The following is a 22,413-nucleotide window of genomic DNA, read 5'->3' as shown; positions in this document are numbered from 1 at the left end:
ATGTGAATAATAGAAAACATTATTTGAGTGATTATTATGTATCAGACACCATTCCAAATATTTTTATGTTTATTATATCCTTTCATTCTCTTTATCACCCTATGAGATGACATTATTATCTCTACTTTAGAGGCAAAAATGTATTGAGGCCTGGAAAAGTTAGAATTCAATAGCTTATCAGTGGTACAGCTAAGATTTGACTTTTGACAAGGGACTTGTAAGACTATGCTATGCTAATAGAATAGGAAAATGGGTTAAGAAAAACAACAACAAAAACAAGCCAAACAACATTGCAAGCCAGCCTTTTTAACTGGGTGGGTTTCATTGTTATTCAACTGTGGAGTCACATTTGCAAACATTCTTAACCAGAAGAAACCGTGACTGCTCCATATCCCAAAGAATTCAGTATTACATAGTCCAATATACATATTCATGGTCTCAAAAAATCCTGAGCTGCATATTAAAAGGCCCATGAGAGGCAAGTGAATTCAAATAACATAGGAAAGAAGCACATGCAGATGCAAAAGAACTATCCAAGTAAAAAGTCTGAACTTCTGTCATGTGATGTTTATACTCAAAATGGCCTAGATGAGAGGTAAAGGGTGGTTACATAATCAAGTGCCTACAACAATAGCACTTTTAACAATTTTGGGGCCTGCAGCAAGAAATGAAGGCCCACATATTTTATGTTTTTATGTTTAAAAATATATATAGTCAAGCTAAAAAATGGTTAAAGTAAAATTCTATCCTCGTATGTAAATTAACAACTGAAAAGGACAATTTTTAACTTAAAATTCTTGGACTACTTCGAATGCTGTGTTAAAATATGGTAACGTGGAGTGAGTTGGTTTGTGTGTGGCCTCTGATCCCAAATCAAGTCAATCCCATGATCCCCATTTCTCTTCTGCCCTCTGGATGTATTCTGTAACTCAAACACCTCACTCATCTAACCTGTGCCCACAAGGCCTCCACTCCAAGTACCCCCTTGGCCACCACTCAAGCCTAGAAGAGTGCACACTGGCATCACAGTCTGTCTTCAGGAGAGACCCAGGGAGAAACCATGTAAGCTTGGCATCCTCTGCTCAGGGACTTCCAGGAGCCTGGGTACCTGGAGCAGGATATAGTGCTTTGACGCTTAAAGTGTAGTCCACAGCACCAGGGGTCTGTTAAAACTTCAGACTCTCAGACCCACGCTGGACCTACCCACTGAATTAGAATCTACACTTTGGCAGGATCCTCAGGTGTTTCATATAAGCACATTAAAGTTTGGGACGCACTGGGCCAAAAGGGATGGTGGCTGCTTGACAGGCAAGTCCACTTGTCCCCAAGAACTCCTCACCCTGTAGGGAGAGCCATGGCTGGGTAAGGGCCAGGATGGAAACAACTAAAGAGTAGCACTAGGACAGGATCCCTTCTAGCTCAGGTTGGAAGCTTAACAACAGATTTAATTACATTCAGGAGGGCAGTAGATCTAGTGTAAAAACATATGCTGACCCATGATGGGGACGTCAAGGGTGGCAGCCCTGCCTAACGGAGGCAGCCAGTGCTCAACTATAGCTTACTGTGGCCTGAGGCTATACTATGCTAGCTATGGGGTGAGGTCAAATCATAGACAGGTGGAATTAATATACCAGCCTGGTAGTTCTCATAGTGGGTGGGAAAAAAATGGGTATCAGAATCTGCTGAAAAGGTGTTAGAAAATATTCATGTCCCTGCCTCCACCCCTGAGAAAGTATCTAAAATTTTGGTTAAGGAAGAAAAACATATATTTTTATTTTTAAAAATGCCCAGATCATTTTGATTCATCCTCCCTAACCCCTGCCTCCACCCTTGCCGTGTTAAAAATTATTCTGGACAACAGAACACAGTTAGCTGTTTCCATCGATTGCCACTGCTTAAGGCCCGGGGTTGTGCTTGGATGAGGCTGCTGACTTGCTTAATCCTTTCTCAGTCATTCTCTTATCACAAGTACACACATGAACAAAGGTTCACTCTCCATCTCTACGTGCCAAGTGGAGCCAAAACGGACACATAGTGGAATTATAAGCGAAAAATTCCCAGACCATTTGGTCCCTGTATGAATCTCTACAGGAAATGCATCTTGTGCTGTGCATCTGGGTTTTATCAAAGAGAAGGTTTATTTCTACCCAGGATTCCGTTTTTTGATAGTTACATTCTTCAAAGTAGGTGAAAAGACGAAAAAAAAAAGAAGAAGAAGAAAAAAAGGTGGGGGAAATCTAAAGTAAGGTAACATAATTATTGAAGAATACTGAGGCAATCACTTCTGTTCCTTTAGCCACATTCCTCTGTGTGTATAATTACACAAATATTTTCCAAGTCATAATTCAAAAATAATTTATCTTGGACATTTGCATGCAATGCTACTTTTTTCGTTAACAAATATTTATCGAGAGTACACTACATATTGGACACTTTCACATACATTATTTTATTTAATCCTTACAGTAACTCTTTGAGTAAGGCCTGTGAGCAGTCTAAGACACAGAGAGAATGATTGACCTGTTCAGATCATTTATCAGCAAGTTAGTGGGAGAATGTCTCCAATTCACCCAGCGTTCTGTCCACAACAATACCTCTTTTAATTCGTTATCTGGCCCTGTTGAGAATGGGATATTCCACAAATATTATCTTTCATTATAGAAGCTTAGCCTACAGAGCAATCACAGTCCAAAAATTTAAATATTTCTGAGGAAAGACCTTTTGACATACATTGTCTATTTATTTCCCTGTCTTCTAAATAAAGCATGGTGAACATTAGCTTTTTCCTAATAATTCAGTCATAATGTTTTTACTGTGCTATATAGTAGTATAAATGTTTATATCTTTTTCAAATTTTATGTCTCTCTCCCCCTCAACTGTTATATGTCAAAATAAGCATTAGGTAGGGTCTGAGTTAGAGCCCAACAGGTAAAGTGCATGGAATTCATGTAAAGGCTTTGTGTCTATTTCATGGGCTGGAAGAACTTTTTGAATTCTAATTTTGGGAATAAGGTTGCAAGTGAGCTGACTTCTAGATAGGTTGGGAGGTAGCATTTGAGGTCCTGGGACAACAGATTCACTTACCTAAATCAGTCTCATTTAAGAAATTCCTGAACCACACAAATAATTAGATATAACTTCTACCACTTGTTGAACAATAAAAGAAAGAGCAGAGTCTAAATAGTTCAGAGCACAGATTCTGGAGCTAGACTGGGATATTCTGTCTTTGCCATTTCCAAGAAGTGTGACCTTAAGCAAGTTATGTAACTTCTCTGTGCATCATTTTCCTAACCTGCTCTTAGGAGTTCCTATGAGGATAAAATGGATTATTCACATTCATAAAGCTCTTCTGATAGTGTCTGGTATGTAGAAATTGCTATTTGCTCATAAAATAATATAGACAGAAGTCAAATTCTGATGGGAAAAAAAGTCACAGATAATCCTGAAAGTGTATAATCAATGATCAGCTACATAACCAGAATGACTCTAGATTTGAGGCTCCCATTCCCTGCCATTCTGTGTGTGATGCCTATTAAATGGGCCCCTCAGAAGTAAGTTGCTTATTTCTAGTGAACTCTATGGCTTGTGGTAACACGATCCATCATGAGATGCTGCAACAGGCTGACATTTTCCACATGTAAATCCTTCACTTTGTAATGTAAGAGCAATTACTTTTATGAACAAAATCTTTTCAATCGACCATTTCAAATCCTTGTCTTGCCATGTCATAGTCAAAACATCTGTCCATTAAAGCTAACGTAAAAGTATATTAAACCAAGTGTGTTTGGTTTGGGACATCTGCTTCTTTCTACTGGTATGAGAACTATTCTAAATTCAATGGATTCTGTCTATAGGGCTTTCATGAAAACTTTTTAGTTATATTCATGGGGATTATCAAATAGCCTACAGTTTTGATTACTGTTTCAGGTTCAAATAGAATTCAGAGTTCAACAAGAGACTCAATCAAAATAACGACAATAATAACAACTATAACACAAAGAATAAAAATCTTTGCCTGACACTTTTACATAAAGAGTTTCATATATTGATGTTAAGTATTATATAAATATGATATAATGGCTTGTACAATAATGAGTACTCTATGTTTTTAACACTATTGATTTTTTTATGTTCTTCATTTTGCATTCTTGTTAAACATAGTCATTGTTTTCATACTGAACTTAAAAGGGGAAAAGAATGAACAGAGACTGAGTTCAGGAGACCATGATAGGCCTAGATTTCAGATCAATCCCAATAGTTTTACCTCTTTTCTATGTTGACTTCTTACTGGAAGCTGAAATTATATGAATGTTTGGATATATTTCCAAGAAAGCATTTATTAATAAATATATCTAGAGCTTGGTTATAAAGTTGTGCCAGATGTAATTAAATTTTGAAGAAAATATTTTTTTTAAAAAGTCAAGAAAATAGCATTCACTATTTTCAACCAACATTTGGCTTATAAACAAAGTACAGTTTTCTAAAATAACAAAGCCAGCCATGTAAGCCTCCTTGGCCATGGTATTTACTGATCACTTTCCATATTTCATTTTCTTTGCAATATATCCACAACAAATTGTAGTAGAAAGAACAAAGAACTTACAGTCTGAAAAAACTCTGTTCAAGTCCTAATCAAATCCTTATCAATCTTTGACTACATGAATTTGAGCCAGTAACACAACCTTCCTTCTCAGTTTCCTTAACTCAGAGTCAACACACGCTACCTCTCTAATAAGATTGAATGCTGGTGAGAGTTGCAACATACGAGATTTTATGCATTGATCAAGTGCCTACTGTGTGCTAGGCTTTATTCAAGGTATGACTGATGGTTAAAAAGAGCCCCCAATGAATCAAGTTTTCCTCGGTGCATGCCAGTTACAAAGTGAATTTGCTGTTCCTCTCCTTTAGAGGTGAAGTCTGTTTTCCATCACTTGAACCTGGGCTAGCCTGGTGACTTGCTCTGACTAACAGAATGTAGCAGAAATTACTTTCTAGGACTCCATACCCAAGCCTGCTTTTGCTCTTGGAGCCCTGTTGCCATGCTAAGAAGTTCAGCCCATCCAACTGGACAGAGAGGCCACATGGGGAGAGGGAGACCCTGGAGGATATGAAACCACATAGAAAGGGAGGTCCCATGACAAGCACTGACCCACTCCACCTCTGGCCAACACCACATAAAGCAGAGAGGAGCAGACCCTCTGAGCCCTGCCCCAGATTCTGACCCACATGATCATGAGCAAAACATGGTACAGTTGTGTTAGGCCACTAAGATTTGGCATGATGTGTATTTGTCGGTATATAACTGATAAACAATTCAGTATTTTCACTGTCTTTGCAATCTTCAGCACAACCTTTTGAAATAGTTATTGTACCCATTTCACAGAGAGGAAGCTATGGATCAAAATAAACTGATAATGGGCCAGGCACAGTGACTCACTCCTGTAATTCCAGCACTTAGGGAGGCCGAGGTGAGTGGATCACCTGAGGTCAGGAGTTCGAGACCAGCCTGGCCAACATGGCAAAACCCCGTCTCTACTAAAAATACAAAAATTTGCCGGGGATGGTGGCAGGTGCCTGTAATCCTAGCTACTTGAGAGGCTGAGGCAGGAGAATCGCTTGAACCCAGGAGGCAGAGGTTTCAGTGAGCCAAGATCATGCAACTGCACTCCAGCCTGGGCAACGAAGCGAGACTCTGCTTAAAAAAAGAAAAGACTGATATTGGATGTAAAGACCACTTCACAAACCCCTAAAGTGCCCTAACTGACAGCAAAACCATGAAACTCTCCCCCTCTTGTGAAGGAGTACACTTAAAAAAAAAACTTTCTATATAAAAGCATTGTTCTGCTTCATGCAATGATTCAGAAACCCCCTAAACATTCTCAGTAAATCTCTGTCATTTTTTTCCCAGTGGGCTAAAAGCCTATTGCTAGGTCTTGGAGACAGCAGACTCCAGTTTAATGTAAGTTCCAGGACAATCAAAACCACTTGTATTCCAACAAAATGTTCAGTTTCTCACATTAATGGAAACAAGACTCAAGTTTGGATTAAGCATTCTAGTCTTTTGATTCAGTTGGCCTAACTCATAGGATTTTAGAGCTGAATCAAAGCTTAAGGTCATCTGGTCCAAACCTCCAATATCAGACAAAAACTTACTCAAGTCTACCCACCCAGTTCATGGCAGCAGGACCAAACCAGGTATCTGATTCCCAATCCACTCAGCACTGCCTTTCAGACACAGTTCCAAGAGTCATTGCAGAGGTCACCTAGTGCAGGATTACCCACTTCCAGAATTTTGGAAAAGATAAATAATTGCATGTCTTCTCATATAACAGTTTCATCTATTTTCACTAATAGGATTATGTAGTCTTTTAAAGCTAGATCTAAAGTCTTTCACAAAAGAGAACATCTGCATTACTTATTTTTTTAAAAAATACCATAATAACTTTTAAAATAACATAAAGAAAAGTGCACAAAAGGCATGAATGGCATGTGATCAGAAGAAAGGATGATTTAATTGGGCAATATGAGCACAATTCTCAATTCATTATTTATGATGCTTGTTGACATTTGCAGTGAAACATCAATGTTAGCTTCTTAGTATAAAATAAGTGATTGGGAGGAAACACCATGCAAACTAACAGAACATCTTTGGCACGTATCTAATGGTAGCAAAAAAAAAAAAAAAATTAAAACATCCCATCATTAACTAGTTTTGTTTTCATGATGTTCATTCTGCTTCATTTGCACATCTTTTAGCAGCAAAAGTTAAAAACAGAAGTTGCATTCCTAAAGCCAATTTTGCTAAAATATCTTGTTATGAGAAAAAGGACTCCTATGAAATAAAAAGCAAACAAACAACATCAAGAACAGCTTTATTGGCTCAAGGACTGGGCTGGCCCATGGAAAAAATCCTGGAGTGATTTGTCCTAGTCCTATAGTGCATACATATTTCTTGCCTTGAGCTATACCTTATACAATTGAAATGTTACTATATGCTTCAAGTATGTCTTATCTTCTGAACTACATCAAATTCCATAAGAGTAGAGACTGTTCCTTAAATATCTTCCTTCACAGTGCCTACCAAATTCTATACTTCTATGTAAAACTAGAAAATTTGCTAAGAGAATACAAGCGATATTCAAAGCATGTTGCCCTTTTTTCGCAGGTAATAACAATTGTATGATGTACCACCACCCTTCTCCCAAGAAGGAAATCAAGGGAAGACAGTAACTCAAGTTACAGCATTTGGAATTAGAATGCAACCAGTCCCTGTAGTCTGCATTTTAACTAGCAGGGATTTTAGGTATGAGGCATCTGCAACCTAGAGAGGGCTCAAGACATCATTGCAATTTAGATATACAAGTCGTATATTTTGGGAGCAGGATTACTCCTTTACTGTAGCCATACTTGGTATTGTGAGCAGAGAAGGAGACGTTTTTAGATTGAGAATGGTGAGGAATGCATTGGAATTATCCAACTACAAGATGACTGACTGCCATCATCTTCTTGTATACGGCTGAATCTGCCATCGATCCTTGACTAACTCTCCATGACCCAGGAAGGAGGAAGAGAGGAAAAGAAAGAAGAGGCATTGACCTGAATTAGCTAAATAACACTTGCAGAGTTCACTTTTCCTCCCCTCTAGGGTGTGCCAAGGTCTCCTGGCAGTCTGTGTCTTTTTTTTTTTTTTTTTAAGTTAGATATTTGCTCTTCTACCAGAAAGCCTTTCTATTGACAAAGTAACAGAAGAGTAAATTTTAACTTGAAGTTTTTCCACCAGACAGATGTCTTTTCTTGTGAGAACTGGCATATTTTTATCCTCAGAATAATCTCTGGTTTCATATGCCTAATTAAATTTTAGAAGTCCCCTGCTTAAATAAAGATTTGTTAGCTGTTAAAGTTGTAGCGTAACTCTTCTGCCACCTACACGCTATCCTTGAACATATCTACAAGCAGACTAGCTTATCCACTATAAAAAATATGAGTGATTTAATACTCTGATGTTATTGGTGTCAATTGCAAAATTCAGCTTCACAATAGAGCTTTCTGAAGATACTGTTACTTGACTTTCAGACTGTCAATTTACTTGAAGAAAGAGCGTCTGTGAATTTCAGCTATGAAGTATTGGAACTAGTTAAGCTAATGAAGGCAGTCAGCAGGTCTGGAACCCTGAAAATAGGGCCCAAGAAAGGTTACAAGCTGTGCCATGTACAAATATGGTCCCATCACTAAAAAAGCCTTCTCTTTATGGGTGAATGCATGGGCACTGACATTCATGTGAGTGTTTAGTGGGACACACAAACTCACAGACGTATCAAGGGTCATTGTCTGAAAAATACTTCCTCCCACCAACAGTCTTGACATCTTCCATTATTCCTAGGAATTTTAGCTGTAAGTTTGCCAATCTTAAATTTTGTCAACATATCTAAAATATTCAGAATTAAATGCAATTTGGCAAAATTAGCAAACTTCCAAAGTCCTGTTTCATGAGGACACGTCTAAGTATGGATTGCATTGTGCCTACATCTCAGTGGAGTTACTTGATCTAATCAGACTTTCAGAATCAATGCAGTCAACACAATGAAAGTCCCCATTGACCCCAAGGTTGAAGCATCCCTTGCAGAAATAATCAGAACATCCTGGTCTGAGAATAGAGACTGGGTAGAAACAAGGTGTATGTTTAGCTCTTTAATAAAGGGATATTTGAAAGATGTAACGTCTATTTTCTAATTCTCAGGAAAGAAGAAACACTTTTAAGCTCTGTTTCTTAAATCCTCAAGCTCAGTTGCCTTCCAGGCAAGAACCAAAATACATAGATTACATTCAGCATAAGTTGAAGGTCAATAGATTGGCGTTCTACTCTAGAAAACAAAAAGAGACAGAAAGGTGACAGAATTTGAGCATTATAATTAAAATGGCCTTTCTGGATCTTGCAGTACTATAATCCAAAGACTGGACACAGGTACTTCTAAATAATTTTCATAAAAATATCCCCCCATGTATTCCCCACCATCAGAAAAGTATTCCAATCTTTGACTAGCAATTTTATGTAAAATGCTTTTGGGTTTTATGTATAAATTTTAAGTATAACTTTGTTACTTCACTGTCAGGTTTAATGCATACAATTTCTTGTACATTTTGAGTTTACATACAATTACAGGTTTTGCCTCATTGTGTTTACTTAACTTCAAACACACACAAAAACAAACACGTTTTGTATGTCTGTGTTATCTAGTTGGGGACATGAGCCCTTTTTCCCTCAGGATTTCAATTCTCATACTATTTTCATCTTTACTAACTCATTTGTGGGCCAATTTCACAGCATAATCTATGGGCAAACACACATTTGCTGTAAAATAATTAAAACTTTTCAGAAGAAGTAAACCTGTTTTTCTTTAATTTTCCTTGTCTTTCATGGCCACCTGATGCTCCATGCAACATACAAGTGTCAGCAATTGCAAGGATATAATGGCCAGGTGAGGTCATCTCAGACCTCATCAACCTGCTGGAAAATTATGAACTGTCCCTGTTGAGATTTTAGCAAGTTTCTTCCTTCAAATATCACTTCAGATGCTAAATAAAAAGCAACATTTATAAAATAAACACATTTACTCAGGCAGGTTTCCTTGATTTTTATTGCCAACTTGTTTTAAAATTACCATAAATGCCAGAGAGAAAGGGAAAAGAAAACCCAGTTTGAGACACAAAATGCATGTTACTACCTATCAAGATGTGAATCGTTAATGTTGCATCTCATTTAAAGGGAAAAAAAAGTACTATATAAATATGTGTGTAAGCACATGATTTTCCAAGTGGTTTAATCACTTTATTGAGGTATCTTTTGACTCATAACAAAAAAAAAAACTATTAAAAAATCCTACTAAGAAGTAAACTATTTAGATAGTCTTCAAGACATAAACATGTAGATGTTTGATTCTGGAAATAGAATTACCACATAGAGTTTAATTTATAATTTTAAAATTGCCATGTATAATAAATTGTCACATTTTATTTGGAATCACTTGACTGACTTAATTTGCTTGATTAATAATAGAAAGAGACAATAGGAAAATAATATAGTTTTATAATATTCAGGATTAAATCATCTATGTTCAATAGCTGAATATTATATTCTGTTTCTTTAAAATATAGAGTGCTGATTCCATGAAATTATTTAGTGTGAGCTATTAAAATGTTAGTTCATTTAGAACGTGCACTTTGTTCTTGCTATACTCTTACAAGCATTACCTGGAGTTTTCTTAATAGACTATTCTGATAAAATTAAGTCAAAATATGAATAAAAATGTTTTTTGTAAGCCATATCCCCAACTAGAAGTGAGAGAAATCTAGTTTTCCATTAATGGCACATCCCTCACCCACCCTGTCTCTACTCCCTTTCACCCCATACACAATTTTGGGAAGTGTCCTGTGGGTGTCTGACATATACTCTTGGTTAAAATATGACACCTAGCATTTTCCTCTGTATTAGAAAGGGTTCTCTGTGCAACAGAAATAGAACCAATAAGAGATATATAATATATATAATATACAATTATACATATATACCTATATATACATGTAGTTAGATTACAGATAGAGATTGTGGGCCTCTTCCTTAGTTCAGCTGAAGATGGGGTCCTTGTCATATAGCCATGAAAATTTAGGCTCCCAGACGATTTGTAGAGTGGGAAAAATGAGATTTATTGTGCAAAAAGGAAAAAAGGGGGAAACAGAGACTCTTAGCAAAGCGAGAGTGTTTCCTGCCCATGGACTTCCTGCCTCTCATCTTGAATCGCAGGTACCACCCAGGAGGAGGAGGAGCCAAGCTCCTCCCCACTGCAAAGGGTACGAACTTCTGTGGCTCCACCCTGGTGCACACTCCTCCCAGTGCATAGGCAGGTTGGAATTTTGCCAGCGAGTCCTTCCCACCTGGCTGTCTTAGATAGATAGATAGGTTATAGATAGACAGATAGACAGATTAGATAGATAGATAGATAGATAGATAGATAGATAGATAGATACATACATACATACATACATATGTAGATACATAGATAGATACATAGATAGAGACAATTATGGGAATTAGCTCACACAATTACAGAGGCTAAGAAGCCCCACAATCTGCTGTCTGCAAGCTGGAGACTCAGGAAAGTCAGTGGTATAATTCAGTCTGAGTCCAAAGAACTCAGAACCAGGGGAGCCACTGGTGTAAGTTGCAGAGTCTGAAGGCTGCAGAACGAGTAGCTTGTTGCCCAAAGGTAGGAGACGGATGTTCCAACTCAAAAAGAGACAGAATTCACCCTTCCTCTGCCTTTTTTGCTCTATTTGGCCCCCAGTGAATTGGGTGATGCCTGCTCACATGTGTGAGAGGATTGTCCTTATTCATTACTGATTCAAACACTAATCTCTTCCAGAAGCACCTTCTCAGACACACCCAAAAATAATGTCCTACCAGCCCTCTGGGAATCCCTTAGCCTAATCAAGCTGACATATAACATTAACTATCATATCCTCCCTTCCTGCTTTAGTTGTCTCTGAAAATGTCTCCTCATCTGCCTTTGAGTGGTATGGAATCACTACTGAGCCTCCACTATTGGTGCCATCAAAGACCTCAGTGATGCCAAGGTAATGACACTGATGCCCTCCAAGAGCATCCTATCTTTGCTGCTGCCTGTGATACCAATGTTGTGTGTGGTCCTCCCCAGTTTCTTGTTTCACTGAGCTGCAGATTAGTCTGTTCACTGCTTGCGCCCTGGAATTGAACACTTGAATGTGCTTTAACCTTGTTGTATCTTCTACCCCTCTTGTTACACTCTCTTACATAATTATATTTCCATAGATTTACCACAAAAAAGAGATCCTTCTGACTTTATTTTTGTTTTACTATAATTTACTGACAAGCCCTTCTTCCTAGAACTCAAGTTCAAGTCTATGCAGGCTGGACTGGAGGCTATCTTTTCTCTCCCAAGCCTGATGCCATTTGATAGCTCAGCTGTGCTTTGGTGATCTTTATTCTTATGATGAAGTTTTTCCTAAGAGATGGCTTCATTCCTCATGCATAGACTCCTCTAAGTGCATTTACAAGTCTTGCAAATTTGCACACAAAAATTTCCATCTCCAATAAAAATACATAAAGTCAAGATAAGACCTCCCTTTGACATGTGTATTTTAAATAATTATCTGGATGTTTTTCTTTTAAAAATTAAATATATTATCAGTATTGAGTCATCTGTAGGATTTACTGAACTTCATGAAAGACCTTGCACCCCAGAATACCCTAGTCTTTTCTATTATTCAGTGTTAAGGGATGGAAAGAATACCTATGTAGTAGCTTACACTTTCTTCAGCTTTAAGATGCCTGTTTTGGGATTTTTTGTTTTTGTTTTTACATTTTAACATTTATAAAATCAAGACATTTCTTACAAACAATGTGTACATTTAATGCTTGGGGTTTTAGTTTTTGTATCCTTGAAAACAATTGAAAGTATGTCTTAGAAATGATAATATCATTGAGTCAAGAAAATATAATAATCAGCTTTCTACTATTTCTCAGTTCTTTTCACTTGGAAACTATATTTGGCCTGAGATGTATCCAAACACACATGTATTAACAAGCAACAATACACTGATTTAATTGAATAATTAAGGAAGTGACCTCTTGATACAATGATAGAGGCAGGGGGCAGAGAAATTCTAGGCAGAAAAGGGTAGGTCCCCGACAAAACCCCACCTTCGAGCCAAAAACCCTAAAACTGTGGCCCAAAGTGAGAACTTCTATCCCTGTTTTCCCACTTGAATGTTGCCTTTTCCTAAACTACCCATGGCCCACCCCATCCCCCATCCTGTGCCTGTAAAGACCTCAGACTCAGCCAGCAGAGAGAAGCAGCAGCTGGACATCAGGACTATGGCTGGATGTCAGAGAGAAGTGGCTTGATTTCCAAGGGAGAGCATGATGGCATAACTTTGGAGAAAAATCTGGTCAGAGACAGCCAGACTTCAGGGGAAGATTACCTACCCACTCCATTCCCTTTTCAGCTCCCCTTCCTGCTGAGAGCTACTTTCATCAGCAATAAAATCCCCTGCATTTACCATTCTTCAATTCGTTTGGTGCAACCTCCTATTTCCTGGATGCTGGACAAGAGCTTGGGAGCCATGAGTGTGGATAGAAAAGGCTGTCACACTGGCTTTTTGCTTTTGCTGGTGGAAGGCAGCCACCTCATGTGAAAAGGCAGAGGGCCTACTGAACTGTTAACACTTAAGCTGTCCACAGACCAGACAGCAGAGCTAAAAGAGCACAGTAATATGCCCTCTGGAGCTTTGGGGGTTGCAGGCACCCCTCACCTAGATGCTGCCACAGGGCCTGCAGAGACTTTGCTCCTGCCAGTGCCCAAAAGCACTCGTTCCAGCTCCTGCACCCACTCACCTGTGGGCTCCCTCCCACAAGGGGTGGAACGCAACAGATACACGTGAGTGGAGTTTGATCCTGCTGGCACCAAAGCAGCTAGCTGGTTCCAGTGCTCATGCACTCCAGTTCCTGCCTCATTCACTCACACACTCCCTCCTGCGAGGAGTTGAGAGTGGTGGGCTGAGTAAACAAGACACCTGTGTCATGAGTCCCCCAAAAGGGTCAGGGAAATATCTTGCTTCACTTTGACCTAGATACAAATAACATGACTGAGGAAACCTAATTAATTTAGTATAAGATGTTTAAACTGCTGAAGATTGCCTGCCAGAGGATTTGAGATGTGTAAGTACAACAGAATTGTTCATATTCTTGATGTATATGATGGGTATTATTTTCATGTGAGTCTACATAGATATACATTATCTTTATAATAAGTAAACAAGTATTTTGCATGGATCAGTTTGACTGTCATATAGGATGGTTTTTAGAGAGTGGTGCTAGGGTGTCAACATCATGTGTGTGATTCTTACACAGACCAATAATCTTTGTCCTGCTACATGGCTACGGACCGAACCTTGATATCAGTCTCCTGTCTTCAAAATTTGCCCTATTGTTTTTAATGGGCTTCTAATAAAAGAGTGTAAATAAATTAACATAAGTCAGTTCACACTATAGAGAAGTAAAAGAGTCTCCAAGAACATTCCATAATCAGGCTCTTCTTGACTTGGCACTAAGGATAATAAGTTGGCTCTTCTGCTTCAAACTTGAGTTATGTGGTCAGAACATTCTCTCAATTCTTCATCAGGCTTGGAATCTTTGCCATCTACCCACTAAGTCATAGATCACCTCTGATCAGCATTAGTCCCCTCTCCTGACCCAGAGGCCATGATGATAAAGTATGTGGACTGAACTGTATCGATGGTGCTTCTGATCTGTTGCCTATTGAACACGTGTTCCAAAGGGTACAGAGGATGCAATGAGAATGTATATCCTGAAGATGTATAATGTGGTGCTGGGATACTGAACTCATACTGTTCCAGATATATCAAAACTCTGCTAGTCTTACCACATCTGATTTAAACTCTTTCATCTTTATTTTTCCTAGCTTAACAAAAACCTCTGCAAATTTCCAAGTCTCATTCTAACTTGTAGTAAAGCTCCAAAGAGCATCCATTTTTCCTCTTTCAACTTTTATTACATTGGGTCACCTTGGCCTTTGAAGAGTCTGTGTGATTAAGTGTACCCTGAAATCACTGCCTCAAAACCACCTGAGATCAAAATACGGATGCCTATTCCCCACCACAAGCCCACTCAATCAGAATATCCAGAGGCAAGATGCAGCCCAAAAGCACCCCTTGTTTAGGAACTACTGATTTGGTGAGACTACCAGCAGTACACCTTATAGCAGTTGAGTATCGTAGCAATTTAATCATGCACCTAATGGGAGTAGGAGGTGTGCAAACTGCCCTTCATGAGTAACCTAGAGACACTCACAAGAACCAACTTCACCATCACTATCATTCTCTATCTCTGACTGAAAATGACATTTATTTCTTCATAGAGGCAAACAGGTATTCTACCACTAACAGGTCCTCACATTAAAATTTTGCTTGAGGCTGCAGTGAACTATGATCATGCCACTGCTCTTCAGCAAGGGCTTCAGAGTGAGACCCCATCTCTAAAAAGAAAAAAAAGAAAATTTTGCTAAAAACAAGTAGACACCAAAGACCCATCAGTCAGAAGCCAGCCTAGTCTGAAAGAAACCGCTACAAAGACCATCTGATGTTTTATTAGCAGCACTTTGCTCAGCCCCTGGTTAAAAAGCAGTTCTCTGCAGCAACCCAGTTTTAGTTGTCCCCAGGGATCTGGCTTGAAAAGAAGTTTGACATTATATTTTCTAAGCCAAAGGGGCACTTCTAGCTTAGAAGCATCAGACCAGACACCTGGTCAGGAGCATTGTAAGTCACTTATTTCTCAATGAACAAGTTATTACCCTTTCCTTTTTGTCTGAATTGCTGTCCCTAGATGCCATTCCCATGGGTGATCTCTACCTGCACATTGCTCTACTCCTGGTATTGATAGGTCCATGTGTCATGCAGCCTGAGGAGAAACATGGTTTGATATCCTAAGGGGGCAATTTCTCTCCTTGGGGAAGAGCCGGCTTCCATTGCTGTGCCTTGCCTCTCATTAATGTTCCAGCTAGGTCTCTTTACTGCTCTATTTAACAGCATCCACTCCATTATTGATCATATTTTGTGTAATTGTAGATTTGCTGGTGAAAATGATGATTATGCTGTAAAGAGAGGGCAGTGTTTGGGATCTCGCTTCTATAAAATTTAGCAGTGCTGTGGAGTCTGCCTCAAATAAGTGAATTGGAGATGCATTCTGGATGAGTGGTAATAGGGGTGAAACCAGTTCCTGAGAGTGAGATGATCTAATGCTTCCCTCTACACTGTAAGCCAAGACCACTCCAAAGCTGATGTTTCATGTCTTAGCCCAAAGGATTTAACACTACAGGCCTTTTGTAATCTCTAAGTGGGTACTCTGTACATTTTAACATGGAACAATGTGACCACATTTTTATATTTTCTATATTTTCAGTCTAATTTACTGCTTTATTTGATATATGGTAAAGTTAAGAGTTTTTGTTCATTCTTTCATTATTCTTTACACTGAAAATTGCGTAGGGTTGTAATCTTTTAATTCATATCTATTTCTTCTGAAAGCTGACAATTGCTTCAATTATATTCTGTCACCTTTCTGCTATTACCAATACCTTCTTGCCTAGCCTTTTATATTTAACTCAATCAGTCATGATAATAAACAAATTAATTTACTTCTTTTTTAAGTCATTGAATTGAAGATGGGAGGGTCACTGAATCAGTCAGGTTCCAATCAGGAGACAGAAGCCACATAGCAATGTGAACAAGGAAAGCTTAGTGAAAAAGGATTATTAACTACAAGAGTGGATTGCCATCTTAGGAGTAGGTAATTCTTACCTATTTGGGGTAAGATTACAGAAATAGCACAGAGAGGGAGCAGCCACTACCTCTAGGTTTGAGGCAGAGGACCCAGTGAAGCCCTGCCTCCTTCAAGGTCTCAGTGAGACCCAGTCTCCCTTGGAGAGGACTTGATCATTCATGGCTCACTGAATGGCAGGCCAGTTTCCCATAATAGTGGAACATCTAAAAAGCTGCCCTCTGCGTTGCTGGGGAAAAGCTGCTAAGGGGGAGATACTGATGAAATGTGCTGCCTCTGAACCCTGCTCGTGTCCTGTGAATGCTGCCTACCTTATACTACAGAAGTAACCAGAAAACACACAGAAACCAGAAAGAACAGCCCTTTCCTCCTCCAGTGTCCCTCCAGTGCCCTCTACTGCAAAAAGGGAACATTGTGCAAGCTGGCAAGGGAGAAATGTCCCACTATCAAAAGCAGGGCAATGAAGCGTAGATTTGGAAGTGAGAGGCAATAGCCTAATAACTGACATAGTCCACCCCTTTGGTCACTGAGCTTCTATGTGCACCCATCTGCACGCAAATGAACTTCTTTACAACAACCATGCAAGTCTGTTTCCACCTAACAATGTATAGCTATCCTTCATATAAGGGAAGATGTTCTTATCCTTTCCCCAAAATGAAGAGACATAGAATGCCAACAGTCATTATAACCATCATTAGCCATATTAATTACTCCTCAAATTCAATCATAGTCCCACTAAGTATCCCATTACCCAGAGACTAAGGTATATTGAGAACTGGCACAACCATTAAGAAAATGGAGCCCAAAGCTACCTCCTCTAACCTCTATGGCAAACCTCCCCCTACATGGTATCTCCATGACCACAAATCTTCTTCCTCTCAAGCCTTTGTTCCCCTGCCTAGTCTGAAGTAACATGATCCAGTTGATGCCCACCTACCTACTGCTGCTTCTGCCACTTCCCATCTTCATCATTGCTGCATTTTACTAGCTGACACCTCTTAGACAAGGCCTTGATACAGTGCCCTATGCAGTCGCTACCTGCATGCTCATGGTACGGAGTATGAATGACAGTAAAAATTACACAAGTAACAGTTAAACTTAATCATTTCACTCTCCTTCCCCAAATAGGGAAATTGGACAATTTAAGTTTAATTCATGTCTCTCCCACCTCAGCCAGTTAATAAGAATTGAGTATCCCAAAGTCAATGAGGAAAAAAAAATAACTTAAATTTTAAAATATAGTCAATGAGAAGAGGACTAAAGAGAAGCAGACTAGATCATTCGCCCATGGAAAGTGAAGACTTGCCAATACAATGTGCCTTTTTAGTGTTTTCCTTCAATTGTTACAAATCTGTGATTTGTTATATTTGACCCAGTGGAAGTCCTGCAAGTCACACTGACCTATTAATAGAAACCCAGACTCCAAACAACCAAGAAACAGAGCTCAGGCCTGCTTCATTTCTCTACTTGCACCTCAAGAGCAGCAGTGACCTTTGCCTATCATCCGACAACAATGTGGATGGCATCATATTTCTACCGACATCTCTGTTTGGTGTGTGAAGTTATTTCCAAAAAGCTTCATTCATTTAATCCTCCAGCTGTCTAAAAATCTTTATGGGTGACCATTTTTAGCATGCCCTTTACCCTTTGCTCTCTGAACCCATCCAGGTCCTTGCTTAAGGCTCCCAAAGGTCTAAGAGCAGTAGGGGGAGAAAGTGAAAACTGGATACCTAATGATATAGAAGTCAGCTGGTAAAGTCCATAAAATTACTTTGGGGATTAGCTGGTAGAAGAGGTGGTGCTGTGTTTGTGCTTCTACTTTCACAACACAAAATAATTAATGAGTAAAAAATACTTTTTGTTTAATAATTGCTGTTCTTCATTAGTGTGAACCAAGGGCATGGTCTATCTAAGACAATAACATCTGCACCCCATATTTCATTATCACCAAACTTCACATTTCACACAAAAGCATTGCTAGCACAGCCTTACAGCTTTAATTAGTTTCTGCCATAGCTGTGAAGGTCAGCCAATTATTGTGTGTGAAATTTCAATATGAAGTGGCTGAATTGAAGACAGCATTGCAACAGTGTGGGATTCTGCAGTGCTGTAAATCTAGTACTTTGGAACCATTTTTTAAAACACAAGATAACATAAAATAATCATCAGGTATGCATGGCTTCAAGGCTTACTGGTTAATTTAACATGTGCTTGGTGGGGGAAGAAAACCACATCATTTCTGATTGTTGCTTAAATTCCCTCATTACATCGTCATTATCTGTGACACAGTTGTTAAGGCTGAATCCATGTTTTTATGATCAACATCTTTTAACTCACTTAGAATTGCACTGGAACATTTGATTTAGAAATAAAGCCTGGTTTTACTGGATTTACATGATGCTTACACATACACATGCATATAGATACATATATACATACACATATATTTTATATAGGTACATAATGTTTAATATGTACGTATTCATATGTATACACACGTTTAAACACTGCATGTTTGACCCATCAAAATATAAAGATATTAATTAAGTCAACTTAAGAATATCATTTTACTGAAAAACTTGCCGAATTAGAAAAAAATTTACTAGGGATTCAACTTTATGAGTTTTCTATTTAGGATCATAGAACTTTGAAATTAGAAATGATCTTGAAGCTCATCTGCTCTAGCCCCTCTGTTTTATGCATGAGGAAATATGCCCAAGAATAATACAGGTTTTCCCAAGTCCAAGAGTGTCAGCAACTCAACTCAAATTCTGGACTCCTATTTCTCCTGACTTTCCATGGGCCTGTTTTACCATGGCATAACAATGTAGATAAGATGTGCCACATGATAAATAAAAGCTCCAAATTTTGCTCTCGGATTTTCATGAGATTGGAGGCCAGTTTGCTTTGTTTTGTTTTCTACATAGATATATGTAGTTTAATCCTAATTCAAGCAAACAAATATTTTTTGAGCTATCCTTTGTGCAAGGAACCCTGAAAAGCATCCCATGTATCTAGCATGATTAAAATGTTTTCACCAAGTTTACAAACCGGCAGCATAGATAAAACAAAGAGGAGGAGGAAAAAGAGACCACAGAGTTAATGGAAACACCTGTCAGATTGGAGGAGCATAAAGACAGGGTAGAGCTAAGGAGGCATACCAAAAGATAAGTCAGAAGAAAGAAAATGGAAGAATATTGAGCAGCATCCCTGGCTTCTACCCACTAGATGCCAGTAGTGCCCCCTGCTCAAATCATGACATTAAACATTCTCTCTATACATTGACACATGTTCCCAGACAGGGGTAGAGGGGGAGCAAATTTATTTAAGAACCACTGATCTAGGGTCTAGATTCCAGACTATAAAGTATTGTGGATCTTGGAAGACTTCTCGTTTCCAAAATAGACAATTTACTTCAACTTCACTGGGATGCATGAACCTTTGATCCTTCCATGATTTCCCAAGCTACAGGCTGGGAAGGTAATATCACAGACTGCAGAGAGGCTCAGAAGCTAAAGATTGAACTGAGGTTGCTTGATTTGATGGTTTGGTGACCTATGGAAGGAAGTTAGATTGCAATGGATTAAAGAGTAAGTGAATGTGATTGAGCAGTGAGCAAGTACAGTTGCAGGTGTGCACAATTCTTCCAATGAGTTAAAAAGTAAAAGAGCAGAGGTGATGTAGCATCTCCAGGGAATTATAGGGTTGAGCACTCTCAACCTCAGGAACTGTTGATATCTGGAGCAGATAAGTCTTTGTTGGGGTTGGGGGAAAAGAGGACCTGTAATTTTAAATGGGATGTTTTGCAGCACCCCTGGTTTCTACTCTTAAGATGCCAGTAACACTCCTACCCTCAGTTGTGAAAACCAAAAATGCCTCCAGTTGATGCCAAATGTCCACTGGAATGTAAAATCTTTCCTAATTGAGAACCACCGGGTTAGGGAAAAGGATTTTTTAGTTTTTTAATTTAAAGTAAAGAAAACTTAAGCAAGTTTTCAGAAACAGAAGAAAAGACAAGGAGAATGAGAGAGATTAAAGATGCAAGGGGAAACAAGGACACACGGGGAGGGGACCAAAACAAGAAAAAGGTAATAATAGGGAAGACCAAGAGTGCTTTGAACAGGAGAATGAACTTTCCTTCAGAGCAAATAAAGAAATAGAAGGTCTGTAAATGGAAGACAGATGTTAACAGCAGTCAAACCAGGAAGTCTTGATCTTTGAAGCAAAGTTGTAGATGAGCTTTGTTTGATGGTAGGATTTGAGAGTAGGAATTCACTATAAAGTTGAGAGGCAAACTTCTGGCCACTGCTTAGCTGGGACTTGAGAGAATACCTTGGTAGCAGAACCAAGAAGTGTATAAAAGATGCCAAAGTTGTTTCTTACTCAATTAACCTTTACCTGCCTGGCAGCAGGAGCAGAAAAATGGACACTTCTGCTGAGGCAGAAACAGCAGAAGGACAAGTGGCAAAAGGGAATGGGGGCAAAGTAGGAAATCTGTGAGTGTACATGAGGCACAGACTGAGTTAAGAGGGAGAAAAGGGATGAATCAAGGGATCATGCATCCCAATGAGATTGAAGCAGATTCTCTGTTTTGGAATTAGAGGCCTCTCTAAGATCCGTAATACTCTGTGGTCTACAAACTAGAATCTAGATCAAATGACTTTGTCACATCCCTACTCCTGCCAGGGACATTTGGCAATGTCTGGAAACAATTTTTATTATTATGATTGAGGCCAAGACAGGGTGGCAGTGGGAGTGGGACAGGGGTACTACAGGCATCTAGTGGGCAGAAGCCAGGGATGCTGCTGAACATCCTATAATGAATGGTGTAACCCTCACAATAAAGAATTATCTGGTGCATGGAGTCAACAGTGTCACTATTGAGAAACCTTAAGAAACCTTTTATTCTAGATTAAAACTAGCTATCTTGGAAGTTAGCTAATGAAAACTCTTACGACTTTTTTTAAGAAATTAAGCTGCTGAAATTTCTTTTTTACAACCCTATTATACTTTAGCATCAATTTTTATAGTCTTTTGGAAAGAAGGACCTCCAACTGCTTTTATTTATTAATTATTCCATCCCAAATAAGTTGAGTTTTATAATGGGGCCCATGTTAAGCATAGAAAATATAAAAATAAGGTTGACATAGACAAGCATTAACTTAGAGAGAAGCATAACTATGGAATGAATTGTGTCCCTCCAAAATCCATATGTTGAAGCCCTAATCCCTAGTGTGACCGTATTAGCAGATAGTGCCCCTAAGAAGGTAATTAAAGCTAAATTAGGTCATAAGGGTGGGGCCCTGATGTGATAGGATTAGTATCTTTATAAGAAGAGACACCAGAGATCTAGTGTCTGCAAGCCAGGAAGACAGGCCTCACCAGAAACCTGCCATGCTAGCACCCTGATCTCTGTCCTCTCTCCCCAAGAACTGTGAGAAAATAAATGTCTATTGTTTAAACCACCCAATGTCTAGTATTTTAATATAGTAGCCTAAGGAGACCAAGACAGAATATTCTCCTGTTTTGTTGCTATTGTTAATTTGTTCATTTATTCTAACACTTGTCCTAAGCAAATGCTAAGAAGCCAGTTTTGTCTTAGGAGTCTTCCCATTCTAACCTAACTTCTTATTCTCCACTCTTCTCCCCATCTTTGGCAGTAAGGAAAAGAGATTGTACTTCAAAATTAGACAGACCTGTACAAATTCTAGCACCTAACCTAAAAAGCACCAGGTTCGTTTTCCTCATGTATGGAAAGGGGCGAAATCACATTTACTTGCAGGTGTATTATATGACTTAAGTGAAAAATCAGGTGAGAATGCCTAATATTGTTAAATTGAGACATGGCAGTCTCTCAATAGATAACACTTCTGATCCTCTTGGATCAGAATTGTAGTCAAAGGTTGTTTTCCGAAATTATTTGGTTTGCTCTTCCCAACTGTGTCATTAGGTGCTGGCCTAAAGAGGCCAAAGTTTTCTCTCTCCCAAAGAATTTTGATAACTGGAAAATCCTCATTGTCTAACAA

The 22,413-nt window shown here is 38.8% G+C and overlaps 2 long non-coding RNA genes across 11 annotated transcripts in view; one reads left to right on the top strand and one right to left on the bottom strand.

Annotated features, from left to right (window-relative positions):
- Positions 1-22,164, top strand: part of LOC104005001 (uncharacterized) — a 556,115-nt gene extending 533,951 nt beyond the window's left edge. For all 9 annotated transcript variants that reach the window (XR_010149116.1, XR_010149118.1, XR_010149114.1 and 6 more), the window contains one exon: positions 11,532-22,164. This is a non-coding gene — a long non-coding RNA (uncharacterized LOC104005001). The remainder of the gene's footprint in view (positions 1-11,531) is intronic.
- LOC100612620 (uncharacterized) overlaps positions 1-22,413 on the bottom strand; it is a 220,186-nt gene that overhangs the window by 42,713 nt on the left and 155,060 nt on the right. The window lies entirely within an intron of this gene.

The sequence above is a fragment of the Pan troglodytes genome, chromosome 12, assembly GCF_028858775.2.
Source record: "Pan troglodytes isolate AG18354 chromosome 12, NHGRI_mPanTro3-v2.0_pri, whole genome shotgun sequence".
Classification (NCBI taxonomy): domain Eukaryota; kingdom Metazoa; phylum Chordata; class Mammalia; order Primates; family Hominidae; genus Pan; species Pan troglodytes.
The sequence above is the reverse complement of the archived record's forward strand: the minus strand, read 5'-3'. Positions and strand labels throughout refer to the sequence as shown.